The sequence below is a fragment of the Theropithecus gelada genome, chromosome 7b, assembly GCF_003255815.1.
Source record: "Theropithecus gelada isolate Dixy chromosome 7b, Tgel_1.0, whole genome shotgun sequence".
In the NCBI taxonomy this organism is placed as follows: domain Eukaryota; kingdom Metazoa; phylum Chordata; class Mammalia; order Primates; family Cercopithecidae; genus Theropithecus; species Theropithecus gelada.
Genome location: NC_037675.1, coordinates 102,133,755 through 102,150,548, shown reverse-complemented (window position 1 = coordinate 102,150,548; position 16,794 = coordinate 102,133,755).

Below are 16,794 nucleotides of genomic sequence, written 5' to 3'. Positions count from 1 at the left end.
GACAGCCCAGACTACCAGGAGGCAGTGGCAGGGCGGACACTTCAACCCAGACCCCCCAACAGCAGAGCCTATGCTCTTAACGCCCGGCCTGCCAGGGCCCACCACATCCTGACTCCAGAGGCTTCCTCAGCAGGGTCCGTGGCTCGTCTTCTTTCACACTCGTGATTCACATTCTGAAGACACCATATTGCAGGAACAGCACATTCTCCAGGGCCCACATTGGAAGAATGCACGTATCAGGACAGCCCAGGACTGACTGAGCATCCCCCATGAGGGATTTGTATTTCCGTCATCCCCACTTCCCCGGGAAGCAGCCAGGACCCTCAGAGGAGGGATCAGGGAGATCTGGGGAGCCTGCGGTGGCAGCTGTGATGACCTCCTGCGGGCCGGTATCCACTTAACCCAGAGCATCGGCTTGGTGGCCAGGAGCCTGTGCAGAGGCAGGGCACCGTCTCCCACCACCAGGGTGCCACCTGGCGATTTTAACCATAGTGCAGGCGCGAGCCACGGTCTGTTTGTATCTACATCTTTGTTGAACACTCATTCCTTTATGCAACAAAAGCTTGTCAAGGCCCTATGTGGGGCAGGCATCCCTCCACACACTGGGACACAGAAGCGAATAGACCCAGGTCCAGTGGATGAGACAGAAATAAGCAAGTCATTGCCCCATTGATTAATTCATGACATGCGAAGCCATGTCAGGGAGATGTGGGGCACAAGAAGCCCACAGCAGGGGGCGCCCAGAAGGCTCCCTGGAGGCAGAAACAGCTAGAAAGAGGGTGACCAATGAGAGGAGGAGACGGCCGGGCAGCGGAGGGGCCTCTGCAAGGCGGAGGGGGCAGCCCTCATGTTTGTTCCTCTCTGCATGTCGGCCCACACCCTGACAGTGCCCGTCACCAGGTGTGCTCACTCTGACGTTCACAAGTTGGCTGAGGGGCTCCTCTGCGTCAGGCTCTGCCTGGGCTCGGGGACATGCAGGTAGAACCCACATCCTGCCTTCTGAAACATGCCCCAGCGCGTCCTCCCTCCTGCTCCCTTTCTCACAGTGCCCCCTCTGCCACGTGGCTCAGCCTTGAGGATTCTTGCTCTGGTGGGGGGTGGGTACCACTGAGAAGCGAGGGCATGATTGGGGTTGGGAGATGGAGCCTCTGACCTAGAAGCCTCCAGAGTGTTCTGGAAACTTGGCCAAGTCCTGGGAAGTCCCCATGGAGCTACTCAGGGGGGGTCTACAGGATGGCAGAGGGAGGCGTCTCGGGCAAACCCTGCATGTTAGGCCTTACTTACAGCCGGCAGCAGATCCTCACCACTCCCTCCACCAGCCTGGTCAACGCATCCTCCACCCTGAAGCCAGTGAGGTATAAAAAGCCAACTCCCACTATGTCACGCCCCTGCTTAAAAGCCTTCATGGATCCCCACTGCTCCCAGCAAAGAGGTCAACTCCCAAACTTCCTGGGCCCTTCTCCTGTCCCAACCTCACATGCCTCACCCTCCCCGGAAGGTTCATTTCCACCTTGTCTGTCTTAGACTCCTCTGCATCCCCCAAATGCCCTCTCAGTGTGCCCTCCTCTGGAGTGCCCTCCTCTGGGAAGCCCTCCCTGACTTCCTTCCTAGCAAACCACAATCCCTTGTGCTCAGCTCTGCTCCAGCCCAGAGCTCAGGGAACAGGACCTGTCTCGCTCCACATCGTCTCCCCTCGGGCTTTCAGTTTCTCAGGGCCAGGGGCCGTTGCTGCCCCTGTCTCCCCGGCGCTGCTGCCCCTGTCTCCCCCGGCGCTGCTGCCCCTGTCTCCCCTGGTGCTGCTGCCCCCATCTCCCCGGCGCTGCTGCCCCTGTCTCCCCTGGCGTCCTCCCATCCATTCGTTCATACTTAGTGCATTTCTGTGAGCCAGGCCCAGGTCAGGCAGGAGCCTTGCCCTGTAAGAAGTATTCCAGGAAAGGTGCCAGGTCCCCTGTTGTGCCAGATGCTAGAGGTGAGCTTTCTCTGAGCGTCCTTGGAATGACCTTGTGGTGAAGGGATGGCTGCACTCCCTGAACAGGTGAGGAAGCCGGGCTTGGAGAGGGGCAGTACCTGGCCCACCATTTAGTGCTGTAATTCAACCTGCCTCACTGCAAACACTGAGCTGGGCCGGCACCCAGAAGCCCGATGGCGGAGACAATTTTCAGGGAAGGGGCATCTTCCTGAGATCTAAGGCCTGCAGGGGGCAAGTCAGACAAGAGCAGGGCCCTGCCTCAGGGGGCTGGAGACAGTGACCAAGGCTGAGGCCCAGCAGGCAGCGGGGACTGTGTGCCCAGGGCTGGGGTCAGGCTGAGGGAACAGGGGACAGCAGGGACACCCTGCCTCCAGTCAGGCCCGGCTGGGAGGAGGGCTGAGTGGATGGGTGGGGCCAGCCTGGGGACCTCAGCAGGCCCTGACAGCAGGCACCATGCCCCTAAACACAGCAGGCCATGCGCCCTGCAGGCCTGGGCCTCTCCTGGACCCACAGGCCTCCCTGAGCCGAGGAGTCTTGAGCAATCAGGAATTCCCCACAGGTGAACCAGACAGAAGTTTCGTGCTACAAACACACACCGTTCCCCGACAGGAGAGCCCACACCCTCGGATGAAACCTAGAGAGGGAAGGGGCAGGCCAGGCCTTCTGCTGCGACAAGACAGGGCTGTTGGTACCCAGGGCTCCAGGGCACTGAGGGGCATCGATGCCAAGGCCACATCCACCCAGCCCATGGGGTGGGAAGGCACAGGCTGGGAGCCCCCAACGTGGGCTTGGGGCCTGGCTCTGCTTCTTCAAGATGAGACCCAAGTCCATCCCCTGGGTGTCCTTCTCTCCCAATCAGCCACCCCTGCAGCCCTGTATCCTCACACCTCCCGCCTCTGCACACATCTCAGATATGAGGACTGGTTCAGCCACTAACAACTGGCACAGGCCTGGCACATAGTGAGTGAGGGAATGACAGAAATAACGCCAGGTTGCAGGGAACGTGTGGAAACTAAGTGAGAAGGCCCACGAAAGGCCTCATGTGTCCGGCATCACACACAGCTGGTGCAAAGTTGAGGCCTGCCCCTCTCTGTTCCGTTCTCTAGAACTCAGCTTGGTGTCCAAAGCCAGGAGCTTGAGGCCAGGCCTGGAAGGCCAAGCTCAGAATTCTGGGATGTATGTGAGGTGCCACTCCTCCCTGCCGTCCCCCATCCAGCCACCTCCAAAGATCCAGCTCCTAAGTATACGACAGGCAACATGGCCAGGAAATCTGCCGTGGCCCCAGGTGCATCAGTGCTGCCCTCCACAGACACATGGCAGCACGCGATGAGGGCAGCTGCTGCGGCTTGGAAGTTAGGGGCAGCGAGGAAGTTGTGCTTTGTGGGAATCGCAGGACACCTCCCAGCTCCTAGGACCAGCCCCCAGCCCTGCCACTGGCCACGCCCCACACCTCCCTCCTCTCATGTGCCCAGAGAGGAGTTTGCCAGGACATCCTTGTCCTCCACTGTCAGGCAAACCTTCCCCCTAATCCAGGGCTACGGTCGGTCCCCTCTGGGCCCAGAGCCCATGTAGACCCTGCCACGTTACAAGAGACACCCAGAGATAGGTGCTCTCAGAAGGGGAAGGGGGGTCAAGTTCACTGACTGCCCAGCAGCTGGCACTGAATGCCCACAACACCACCTTGAGGTAGGTGGTGCTGACCCTCATTCTATAGATGAGGAAACAGGCGGTCTCATGGCTGAGACATGGTGGTGATTATGTCTGTGAATTTTCAAGTTGAGTGCACCTCATTTAAAGCTCACCCTCAGCCTCAGATTTCTCACCTGTAGCCTGGCGATCGGGATACCTTCCCCTTGGATGACAGTGACAATTGATTGAGATAATCTTTCCCCAAAACCATCAGCACTGATTGAGCACCTACATCCTGGGATGTGCCAGCGGCTATCCCAGGAGCTTGGGATGCATCCGTGAACAAAACAAAAGAAAAAAAGTGTCTGTCCTCGTGGAACTTACATTGGAGTCAGGGGAGGCAGAAAATAAACAACCAATTAGAAAGCAATATGATGCCAGGTGGCGGCAAATGTTTTAAAGAAAATACATCTGCCAAAAGGGGGACACAGAGGGGTGGCATTGCTGATGCACGTCCTCTCACACGTTGTCAGGAAAGGCCTCTCTGAGAAAGTGGAATTTAGGCAGAGTCAGAAGGAACAGAAACAGTGAGCCACATGGTGTCTAAGTAAAGGGCATTGAGCAGAGGGCACAGCCAGTGCAAAGGCCCTGAGGCAGGGGTGCAGAGCGCACAGCCAGTGCAAAGGCCCTGAGGCAGGGGTGCAGAGCACACAGCCAGTGCAAAGGCCCTGAGGCAGGGGTGCAGAGCGCACAGCCAGTGCAAAGGCCCTGAGGCAGGGGTGCAGAGGGCACGGCCAGTGCAAAGGCCCTGAGGCAGGGGTGCAAGTGCATGCAGGAGGAAAAGCACGGAGGCCCAGGGCAGGGGAAGGAGCAGGGAGTGGGGTTGGAGATGCAGCGGGGCCCACAGGCCGCGTGAGGACCTGGCCGGGGCCCTGTGCAGCCTCTGAGCAGATGTACTTTTATCAGCCTCCTCTGGCAAAGGCCAAAGCAAGAAGACCGGAGCGCAGGACACCACCGCAGTGGTCCACAGGGCAGAGGACCATGCCAGGACAGGGCAGGCGTCACGGAGGCCGGGAGAGGCAGTCGGCTTCTGGAGAGTCTGGAACTGCACTGTCTAATTTGGGAGCCACTAGCCCCAGGTCCCCAGGTGGCTCTTTTAATTTAAATTAATTAAAATTCAATGAGAAAGCAACGTGAGTTCCTCAGTCACACTAGCCCTATTCTGAGCGCTCGGTGGCCATGCTAGGGACACAGACAGAGAACACGTCCTGCCAGCCGCTCTAGGATCCGCAGAGCCAACGGGGCCACTTCTCGCCTGGATGTGAGTGGGAAGGAGGGGAGCCGAGGGCCCCCCAGTCACTGCGGCCCCCAGCACTGGGGAAACTAGCTGTTGTTGTTAGTTTTACTTGTATTCCTTCATTCCCATACAATTCGTTCCTGCATGACGGAGCAGATAGGCTTGGTCAGGGGATTGCCGAGCTTGGTGCAGTTTGTGGACCCCCATTCTGCTTCTCTCCAGGCTCAAAAGAGTCCTAGAAGACCCTCAAGGAAACATCCAGGAGGGGAGGCCAGCAGCCTCCAGCCCCCACCCATAGCCCTCTCCAAAGGCAGAAGGTTATCCCTGCAGCCACCACCCCCTGAGCCTGCAGCAGGCACGCTGGGTTAGGGGCAGGCACTGTGCCCCTTACGGCCCCAGCGTTGGGCAAGTCATCTTCCTTCTCTGGTCCTCAGTTTCCCCACTGTGGAATGATGGGCTTGCCTCATTCCGGTTCCAGGGCTCACGAGCAGGACAAAGCCCCAGCTTAGGGGATGCAGTGTGTGTGAGTGTGTGTGCGTGTGTGTGTGCGCGTGTGTGTGCATGTGCATGTGCGCACGTGTGTGTGCGCGTGTGTGTGCACGTGTGTGAGTGAGTGTGTGTGTACGTGTGTGTGTACGTGTGTGTGCGCCTGTGTGTGTGTGTGTGCGCGTGTGTGTGTGTGCATGTGTGTGTGTGTGCGTGTGTGTGTGTGCACGTGTGTGTGTGTTGGGGGTGTCTCAGGCACACTATGTCAACAGCAGAGATGATGAGGGGATGATTTCACTGGAGAATCCACCCAGCTCTGGCTGAGTCGTCCGCACCTTCAGAAGCCAAGAGGCCAATTGTGACCTTTCATCATGGTGATCTGCAAAGTACAGCCCCTGTCACTCAGGGGCCTGCGGAACAGCAGCTCCCGCTCTTAGAGATAAATGACTCTCCCATGTCTCCTGACTCTCCCGCACGTAACCTGCTCGAGCTTCCCAGCCAGCACCCGACGAAAGGGGACAGAGGGTGGTTTCTGTGGAAGGCTCACTGCAGACACCTCCAGGTTGGGCCGCGGTGTTTGTGTGATCAGGGCGGGACAGTAACCTCAGAGCCTGCTGCTCTACAGAGGAACCACTAATCGCAATGTGAATTTCCAGAGCCTCTCCGTCTGTGTTAGGGGAGGTGACGTCTGGCCCACCCCTGGTGGCTGCTGGCACATTTGGATAACAGTCCACACTTTAGAAAGAGCTGGCACCTCTGCCCCAGTGACCCCAAACAGATCCGCTGGCCTCATTTGACAGTAGCAAGATGGTTTAGGACCAGAGAATGGACATCCCATGCCAGAGAATGAACAGCCAGCCCCAGGTGCCCTTCAGCCCCTGCAGAGACCCAGAGAGGATGTCTCTGTTTCCAGGACAATGAGCATCCAGAGGCCGAGGCCACCAGCTTCTTTTCTGCTTCTTCCCAGGGCCATCTGTTGACCCAAACGTGGACCTTAATATAGGCTTGATCCCAAAAGTTCAAAACAGGAGTCAAGAGAGATCACAGATGGAGACCAGGCGAGAAGCATTTTCTGATGTACCAAGATGTAAACCAAACGCACGAGATTTTGAAGGTGTCTCTGTCCCTTGTTGACTCTCAGTCAGGAGTGGGGAGAGGATGCACCCCAGGTTATAACCGTATTCCTGCAGAATGCTGGGGTTCGGCCAACATTGAAAAAGGAAGAATGGTAGTTTATTTTCACGGGAAAAAGATGAAGTCAGAGTTTCCTCAGTGTAAATCCCGCTGCCCCCAGGAACTGCTCCTTGACCTCTGACACCTGCTGCTACAGGTGGGCCTTGGAGGAGCCCAGGGAGACAGAGGCCAGCCCAGTTCACTTGCTAGGGAAGCCTGGGGTCCCCTGTGAAGAGTGCTTGTCCCTGAGCTGCCCTCAGAGAGGACCATTGCTTTGCTGCTGGCTGCCCTGTCCCTGACATATGGAGGTCTCAGCATCCTCTCTGTGGGCTGGAGCACTGAACGGCAGAGGCAGGATGGGAAGAAGCGTATCACTAGTTCATGGAGGGCTCCTGGGGGCTTGCAGCCCACAGCCGGCTCTGCTGTTTGACTCTGGTGCTGCAATCTGCACTCCTGAGCACCCACTTCCCGAAAGCCTCTGCCAGGCTCAGAGCAGCCGCCTGGCTGCTGAGATGCCAGCCCTGGGCAAGAGTTGGCCTGCCCAGGTAGCTCTTGCAACAACGCTTTGACCCGGCCGCGTGGGGACCAGCTAATGAGGAGCAGCTGCCAGTAGGTGGGCAGGATCAGAGCACTGTCCCCAGGTGAAACCAGCCCAAGTTCCATCAAGAACACGGCTCACCCCGCTTAGCTTGCTAATCTAAACTCCATGCATCTTACGCTTTCGCTGTCTGATAAATAAATCCTCTGTAGCATGCCCTGCCTGTAGGATGAGGACAAGAACACAAGCGTTGAAGTCACAAAGTCCTGGGTTCGAAGCTGAACTCTGCTGTTTCATAGCTACAAAGCCCGAGGGAGCCAATTACCCTGTCTGGGCCCTGCTTCCTCATCTGTAAAATGAGGATAGTGACATCCCCTGTATGGGATTATTAGGGAGTTCAATTACATGTGGCAAGATAAGATCCTCCTAGCCCCAAATGGGCACTCAGAAAGTACCCCAAAAAGCATAGACACAAGGTGATGCATTGCTAAAAATAAAATGCACCCATGGGCTCATCACCGGATTCTAGACTTGTAATTACAGTTTGTCTTTAGGTCATCAAAACTTTTGGCCAATTTAGTTTAAAAATCCACCTTGCTGAGTTCACGCTGGCTCTGTGGAGCCTCAGTGTGGTGGACTCACCTTGAAGCTGGGGAGGAGGTGGGGGCTGCCTCCTCCTGGGAGCAGGGAAGCACACACACGCAGCCAGGGAGGCGCCTGCCCGGGGCGGTCCCCCGCACTGGAGTGGGTGTCACATGACCCTCCCTACAGAGATGAGCAATGAGGGATGGGGTGGGAGGGTACCAGGAGAAGCGTCAGCATCCACAGGTTTGCCCTGCCAAGGAGTCAGTTTGGGTTGTGAAAGGAAGAGGCGGTTTTTGGTCCCAAATGCTGATCAGGTTGTGTATCGACTTGAATAGTGCCACCCCTGCAAAAGTCACGTCGTCCGGAACCTCCCACCGAGCTCTCATTTGGAGGTAGGGTCCTTATAGATGCGATTAGTTGAGGTCCTACTGGACTTGAATAGGCCTTCATTCTGATGACGGGTGTCCTTAAAAGAAAAGGAGGCGGCACAGAGAGACACACACTGGGACGAAGCGCATGTGAAAATGCAGAGAAAGATTGGAGCCATGCAGTCAGGGGCCGGAAAGGCCAGGAGCCTCTGGAAGCTAAAGAGAAGCAGGGAGGGTCCTACGCAGGCCTCTGAGGGAGCATGGCCCTGCTGGCACCTTGACTCTGCACTTCTAGACTCCAGAACAGCCACAGACTAAATGCCTGTTCCTTTAAGCCTCCCAGTTTGCGATAATTTTTTATGACAGCCCCAGGAAGCTAAAACAGGCTGGGAGGGAGGTGTTGAGCTGTATGAAGAAAACAAGAGGGTGAGAGTCAAAAAGACCTGCCTTCCCAACCCAGCTCCCCAAAACCTCCCTTGGCAGCCCAGGTTCCCTTCCGTGACCCTCCATGGGCTCATCTGTGAAACAGAGCTGTCGAAATGGTCCAAATAGGTAATGAATGAGTATTCAGTTTTTGGAAGAGTTAATTCTCAAATGTGTTTATCAAATCCACTTTCCCCCCTGTTTTCCAACTGAATTTCTTTTCTTATGTCTTCTTCTATCTTTTGAATTTTGTATGTAGTTCGTTTATTTCCTTTATGCTTTTTTTGTTTTTGTTTTTTGTTTTTTTATTATTATAATTTAAGTTCTAGGGTACATGTGCACAACGTGCAGATTTGTTACATATGTATACATGTGCCACGTTGGTGGCTGCACCTGTTAACTCGTCATTTGCATCAGGTATATCTCCTAATGTTATCCCTCCTCTCACCCCCCACCCCATGACAGGCTCTGGTGTGCGATGCTCCCCACTCTGTGTCCAAGTGTTCTCATTGTTCAATTACCACTTATGAGTGAGAACATGCCGTGTTTGGTTTTCTGTCCTTGTGATAGTTTGCTCAGAATGATGGTTTCCAGTTTCATCCATGTCCCTACAAAGAACATGAGCTCATCCTTTTATATGGCTGCATAGTATTCCATGGTGTATATGTGCCACATTTTCTTAATCCAGTCTATCATTGATGGACATTTGGGTTGGTTCCAAGTCTTTGCTATTGTGAATAGTGTTGCAATAAACATACGTGTGCATGTGTCTTTAAAGCAACATGATTTATAATCCTTTGGATATATACCCAGTAATGGGATGGCTGGGTTAAATGGTATTTCTAGTTCTAGATCCTTGAAGAATCACCACACTGTCTTCCACAATGGTTGAACTAGTTTACAGTCCCACCAAAAATGTAACAGCGTTCCTATTTCTCCACATCCTCTCCAGCACCTGTTATTTCCTGACTTTTGAATGACTGCCATTCTAACTGGTATGAGGTGGTATCTCATTGTGGTTTTGATTTGCATTTCTCTGATGGCCAGTGATGATGAGAATTTTTTCATGTGTTTGTGGCCTGCATAAATGTCTTCTTTTGAGAAGTGTCTGTTCATATCCTTTGCCCACTTTTTGATGGGGTTGTTTGATTTTTTTTTTTTTTTTTTTTTTTTGTACATTTGTTTAAGTTCTTTGTAGATTCTGGTGTTTTTGTTTTTTTTTTGAGACGGAGTCTCACTCTGTCATCCAGGCTGGAGTGCAGTGGAGCCATCTCAGCTCACTGCAACCTCTGCCTCACAGGTTCAAGCAATTCTCCTGCCTCAGCCTCCCGAGTAGCTGGGATTGCAGGTGCCCGCCTGTAATCCCCGTGTTGCCCAGGCTGGTCTCAAACTCCTGAGCTCAAGCAATCCGCCCACCTCAGTCTCCCAAAGTGCGAGGATTACAGGTGTGAGCCAACACACCTGGCCTATTTTATTTTATTTTATTTTATCAGGGTCTTTCTCTATGACCTAGGCTGGAGTGCAGTGGTGCAATTATGACTCGCTGCAGCCTCTAACTCCTGGGCTCAAAGCAATTCTCCTGCCTCAGCCCCCTGAGTAGCTGGGACTCCTGATGCACACCATCATGCCCAGGTAATTTTAAAATTTTTTTGTAGAGACAGTGTCTTACTACATTGCCAAGGCTGATCTTGTACTCCTGGCCTCAAGTGATCCTCCCACCTTTGCCTCCCAAAGCACTCGTGATCACACACGTGAGCCATTGCACTCAGCAGCTGAAAATATTTGGTGTTATGAATTTGCCAGTGGTAATACTGCTTTGTTTATACCCTGTAAGTATTATTCTCAAGATCATTATTTTTTAAGTATTTTGCATCTGAAACGCTCACATCTTCTTTGACTCAAGATGTATGTAGTGGAGTGTTAGAGTCTTTTTCACTGTCTTTGGTTTTGTTATTTCTATTGTGTCGTGGGTGGACAACGAGGCCTTGGCAGCATCTGCATGTTGATATTTATTGAGGTCTACTCTGTGGCCTTATACGTGGTCAATGATCATAAATGCCCCATGAGGACAGAAAAGGAAGTATGAGCTCCTGTTACAGGGTGCAGACTTTGAGAAGTATCAAAGTTCATAGGGCCGTCTCAGTAGGGCTTGAGGGAGAATTCCAGACTCCTGGTTCCGCCCCTGGAAGGTCCTGGTCTTCTGGGTTGCATTTCGTCACCTGTGATCAGGCCTCCTGGCAGCCACCTCCATTTTCTTTGTCTTCAGCTACTTTTCCATTTTGCCCCAGTTCAGCATTTCTCAAAGTGAGGCCCATAGACCCCTGAACTGGAGTCACCTGGGGTTCCTGCCCACCAACAGCCTTTGGAATTTGGGTCTCAGAGGGTGGGGCCTAGGGGGTCTGCATATTTCACAAGTGTCTGGTCTGGGGACATGCTCCAGCTGTTCACAAGGCTCTGGGTAAATTTGATGTTTGCTGCGTTGGAAGTGCATTGGGTGCAGCCAAAGCACCAAGGTCCAGCTCTTTAAGGGCTCAAGGGCAGAGGCCACAACAAGCCGGGAGCTCCCAGGATGTGGCCGAAGGTGTTGGGAGAGCTGTGGAATCTGCCTGCCAGCTCACATGCCCCACACCCTCAGTGATATGTGGGGAGGGGGGCTGTGATGCAGGGTGGGAGACGCTGACCCTGGGGAAGAGAGTGCAGTGGGGGCTAGGGAAGAGGTGTCCTGGTGTCTGTCCAAGTCATGGTGTCTGATAGACCCTTTTGTCGAGCAGGAGGCATCCATTGCCTGCTATTGGGAGTAGAAGTCCGGGCACCCCTGCATCTTGGTCTCCAAGTCGCCAAGGAAAACACGCAGTGAGGCACTGGCTGGAACAAGGCTTTATTCACATGGAGAAGAAGGACAGGGCAGGATCAGTTGCAGTGGCGGGCACTGGTCCCCATGGCCAGCACATCCCTCCCAGCAGCTGAGGCAGGGCCATTGGCCAGCAGTCATCTCTCTTGTGTGGCAGCGGAAGAGACCTGCCCTGCTCCCCACAGTGGTGGGGGGTTGGCCAGATGCCGTATGATGCATAGGTTTAAGCAGGGCAAAGGAAGACACGGAGCCTGAATCAGGGAAAGGTCTTACCACACACAGTAACAAGCCCCACACAGGCTGTGAGGGCCCCTTTATCTCGGGGAAGGAAGAGTTCCAGGCCCAACGCCCATTCTTGCACTGCCGAGAAGGGGGGAACGGTGCATGAGGCTGCCTGTCCCTACACCTTTGGCTGCAGACGTGGCAGCAGATGCCCCAGGGCCCGGCCAGTGGGAGGATTGCTATTCATCTTTGCAGTTATTATCTGCAAATAATAACTTTTTAACTGCAAATAATAACTTTGATGTGGCTGGTCAAACCCTGCAGAACATCTGTGGGACCGTGGGGCTGTGGGATCATGGTACCCTGGAACAGACCCGGCCTGTCGGTGTCCTGGCAGACCCCTTCCACCCTGCGTACCCCGTCCGCAGCCCCAGCGAGCTTCTGCTTCAGTGGCCTCCCCCAGGGGTTCTGCGTAAGCTCCTGAAGCTGTGTTGGCTATGGTCCCAGAGAGCCGGATGGCCGGGCAGTTACAGCCTCCCAGAGCAGCACTTTGCCAACAACTGGCCAGTGCAGGAGTGCGAAAGCTCTGGCCCAGGTCAGGACAGGCTGGGGTGCACCTTATGCCCCAGGGCTCCCTGTGGAATCAGGCTGGAGCTGTCCTTGGGGGTTGTCCTGCCATCGCTCTTTGCTTGGCCTCCTCTCCTTCCCTGTTCTGCTTCCTGCTCCCTCACCAGTTTCTCCGCGGAGCATCCCTTTCATAGAGCACTCGCCCATGAGGCCTCAATTCAGGGAACCTGTCCTATGAGACATGAGCTTCTGGATGAAGACCCAATCTCTGTGCAAAGGAGACACCAGGAGGGGCACAGAAGGGAGTAAAGGGGCCAGAGACTGGTGGGCGTCAGGGACTTGGCCTCTGAGGACTGGCTCCAAACTCGAGGGGCCCTCCAGCCAGTGGGGACAATGGGAGATGGAGCGGGGAGAGTAACCCAGGGGCTTTTCCTTGATTGTGTGTTCTGGGACCCAACCTCTGTGCAGGAGCCATGGCCTCTTCTGCTGAGTGTCACTGGCTGGCCTGCTTGACGGTGGTCACTTTCATCTTGCTATTCCTTCCAGGCTGGATAAAGAGAAAAGGTGTGAGCATTCCCCCTCTGCCTTCACAGGGCCTCAATTCTGAAAGATCTGGGGAGATTTTTAGCACCTCTTCCAAGGCCAGTAGATACTGACAGCCAGCCAAGCCACCTCTTCTGTGTGGCTCCGTCCTCAATCAGGAATGCAGCGAGTGGGCCACCGTGGAGAACTCCAGCAGCATCCTGGGAGACAAGAGGCGGTGGGCCTTGGACTTTGCTTCTTGTCTTTCTGCACACTTGCTGTGTGACTCTGAGCAGGTTTCCCAACCTCTCTGAGCCTCAGCTCCTCATCCATACGATGAAGTAACAATGTCTATCACGTATATTTTTTCATGTGTATCTTTTGTGTCCTTGTTGGGGAACATCTGGCAGCCAATCCAAGCCAAAATTCAAAGTCAGGCAGGACAAAGCATTGGTGATGGGGCTGCTATGAACTGAACAACTGTGTCTTCCCAAATTCGTATGCTGAAGCCCTCATCCTGAATGTGATAGCATTTGGAGATGGGGTCTTTTGGTAGTAATTAGGTTTAGATGAAATCATGAGGGTGAAGTTTTTATAATAGGATCAGTGCCCTCAGAAAAGCATTCTCTCTCCCCCTACCCACCCCACCACCCCGGGGGTGTGTGTGTGTGTGTGTGTGTGTGTGTGTGTGTGTGTCCACCATTTGAAAATACAGCAAGAGGGCAGACCCTAAGGGCAGCCTCACCAGGAACCAAATCTGCCAGCACCTTGGTCTTGGACTTCTCAACCTCCAAAACAGTGAGAAATAAATATCTATTGTTTCAGTCACCCAGTTGATGGTATTTGGTTACAGCAGCTCAAGCTGAGTAAGACAGAAATGGATACCATGAAGCAGGGTGGTGCTGTAATAAATACCTAAAAACATGAAAGCAACTTTGGGACTGGGTGATGGGTAGAGACTGGAAGAGTTTTGAGAGGCTAGAAAAAGCTAATATTGCCTTGAAAGGACTGTTAAAGGTGACTCTGGTGGAGCTCAAAGAGAAGAAGAGGCAGGTTGCAGTGGCTCACGTCTGTAATCCCAGCATTCTCAGAGGCTGAGGTGGGCAGATCACTTGAGGTCAGGAGTTCAAGACCAGTCTGGCCAACATGGTGAAACCCCATCTCTGCTAAAAATACAAAAATTAGCTGGGTATGGTGGTGCATGCCGGTAGTCCCAGTTACTTGGGAGGCTGAGGCACAAGAATCTCTTGAACCCAGGAGGCAGAGGTTGCAGTGAGCCAAGATCACACCACTGCACTCCAGCCTGAGTGACAGAGCAAGACTCCATCTCAAAAACAAAAAAACAAAAAAACAAAAAAACAAAAAAAAGGAGGAGAGCTGTAGAGAAAATGCCTGTCTTCTTAGAGAATACATTATTAAGTATGTACAGAATATAGGTAAAAATATGAAATTTAAGAGAGTTTCTGCATGAGGTCTTGGACAGGAATGTGGAAGAAATTATCTGACAGTGGAGGAAAGATGATCCTTCTTATAAAGTGGCAAAGAATTTGGCAGAATTGTGTTCGTGGCCTATTGCTTTGTGGAAGGCAGAACTTGTGAGTGATGAAATTGCCATGAGCAATGAATTGGATATTTACATGAGGAGCTCTCTAAGCTAAGTGTGGAAGGCGTGGCTTGGTTCCTCCTTATTGCTTCTAGTAAAATATAAGAACACAGAAATGAAGGAAGAAGTGTTAAGCGGAAAGGAAGCAGAACCTAAATATTTGGGAAATTCTCAGGCTATTCATAGCGCAAAAAATGAGAAAGTACATTTGGAAGAGAATACGAAGTGTGTGGCTGACTGACTCTTTGATAAGAAGATTAGTGCAAGTATGAACCATAGACTTTATCAGCCATCCAGCAGAAACACTACCAGTTTGAACTGAAGGATACAGAGACTGGATGGAATGAAGAAAGGTTGTGGCTTTTATAGGACAGAATGATAAAGCTATTTGGTGGCAAACTTGCAGCTTTCTTCAAGAAAATGGAAGAATGGCCCTGAAGGCCATTCAGAGATCATCAGAGCCAGTACTCCCATCTCAGCAGGCCAGGCAGCCCCCAGCCAAAGCAGTGGGCATCACCCCACTGAATTATGGATTTGAAACTGCCACTCCAGTGGGCCTGGAGGGCAGAGCATCTAACCAGACAGGATGATTCTCGAGCTTTAAAGTCTAATAGAATTTGCTGTGCTAGGTTTTACATTTACTTGGGTTTTGCATTTACTCCTTCCTTCTTTCCTGTCTCTCCTTTTTGGAATGGGAATGTCTATCCTATCCCTGTCCCACCAATGCATTTTGGAGGCACACAATTTGTCTAGTTTTACAGTGTCAGAGGGAATTTTGCCTCAGGGTAGATTGTACCTCAAGTCTCCCCCATACGTGGTTTAGATACTATTTAGATAAGACTTTGAATAAGAGACTTTAGAGTTGATGCTGGAACAAGTTAAGACTTTTGGAGCTGTGGGATGGAACGAATGTATTTGTATGTGAGAAGGACAGGAATTTGGGGGGCCAAGGGTGGGATGCTATGGACTGAATGTTTTGTGTCCCCCCAAAGTTCATATTTTGAAGTCCTAATCTCCAGTGTGATGGTATTTGGAGACAGGGTCTGTCTCAGTCCACTTGTGCTTCTGTAACAAAATACCAGAGACTGGCAATTGCTAAAAATTAGATTTTATTTTCTCATGGCTCTGGAGGCTGGGAAATCCAAGATTAAGGTGCTGGCAAGGGCTGCTCTCTGCTTCCAAGATGGTGCCTTGTGGCTGCATCTCTGGAGGGGAGGAAGGCTGTGTCCTCACAGGGCAGAAGGGATGGAAGGCCAAAAGAATGCTCCTTTCAACCTCAAGACATTTTTATAAGGGTGCCAATCCCATCCATGAGTGCGGACTCCTCATGGCAATACTGTTGCATTGGGAATTGAGTTTCAACATGAATTTTGGAGGGGACACCATCATTCAAACCATAACCACCTTTGGGAGGAATTAGATCATAAGGGTGGAGCCCTAACAAATGGGATTAGTGCCCTTAGAAGAAGAGTCAGGAGAGAGATTATTTTTCTCTCAGCCATGAGAGGATATAAGGAGAAGATGGCTGCTGTGGCAGCCCATACTGAGACAAGAGGTGATTAGGGTCAAATGAGGTCATGAGGGTGGGGCCCCATGATGGGATTAGTGTCCTTAGATGATGAGACCACAGACCAGAAAACTCTCTCCTCCCTCCCTCCTCCCTCTCTCCCTCTCTGTCTCTCACTCATTCTCTCCTTCTCATTCTGTCTCTCATTCTCTCTCTCTCATTCTCACTGTCTCTGTATATCATATATACATGTCTCTCTGCTATTTGAGGATACAGCAAGAAGTCAGTGGTCATCTGCAAGACAGTCCTTGCCAGGAGCCAAATCAGCCAGCAACTTGATCTTGGACTTCCAGCCTCCAGAACCAGGAAGAACAAATGTCTGTTAAGTCCCCCAGCCTATGGCATTTTGTTACGACAGCTCAGGCAGACTAAGACAAGGGTCAACATTCGGGTTTCAAGAAAAAGGAATTCAGAATCAGCCAAAATGAGTGCATACAATGGACACACATTCCAGTCAAGTGTGGGTTCAAAGTCACACCTCTTGAGCCTGAATCCCTTCTCCATCACTCACTCACTCACTCACTGCTGCATGGCCCTGGGCAAGCTATCAAGCCCCTCTGTGCCCCTGTTGCCATGTTAGAGAAATGGAAATGACAACGGTACCAACTCCCCAGGGTTGCACTTCAAGGCCTCTAGCACCTGGCACATCCTCAGCTCTCCCATGTGGCCATCAATATGACTGTCGCCGCCACCACCATCCTAGCCTTGGAGCCTCTGTGGTTCACCATGATTATGTCTTCGGGATTCCTGTGCAGGGAAGCAGTTTTGTAGCCTGTCCCTCTACCCCGTGGGGCAAAGCAGAAGGCCTCATGCTTCACCGGAAACCGGGAAGGGATGGGAGCCAGGCTCCTGCCCGCCAGCCTGGAAGAAAGGAGGAGGAAGAGAAATGGCTGTGGAGCAGCTCCTCGCAAGTCCCGGTGCTCTTCTGGCTTTCTGCCAAGGCTTAGACCAGGTGGGTTGAACCGTGTGTATGTGGCCGACATGGAGAAGTACA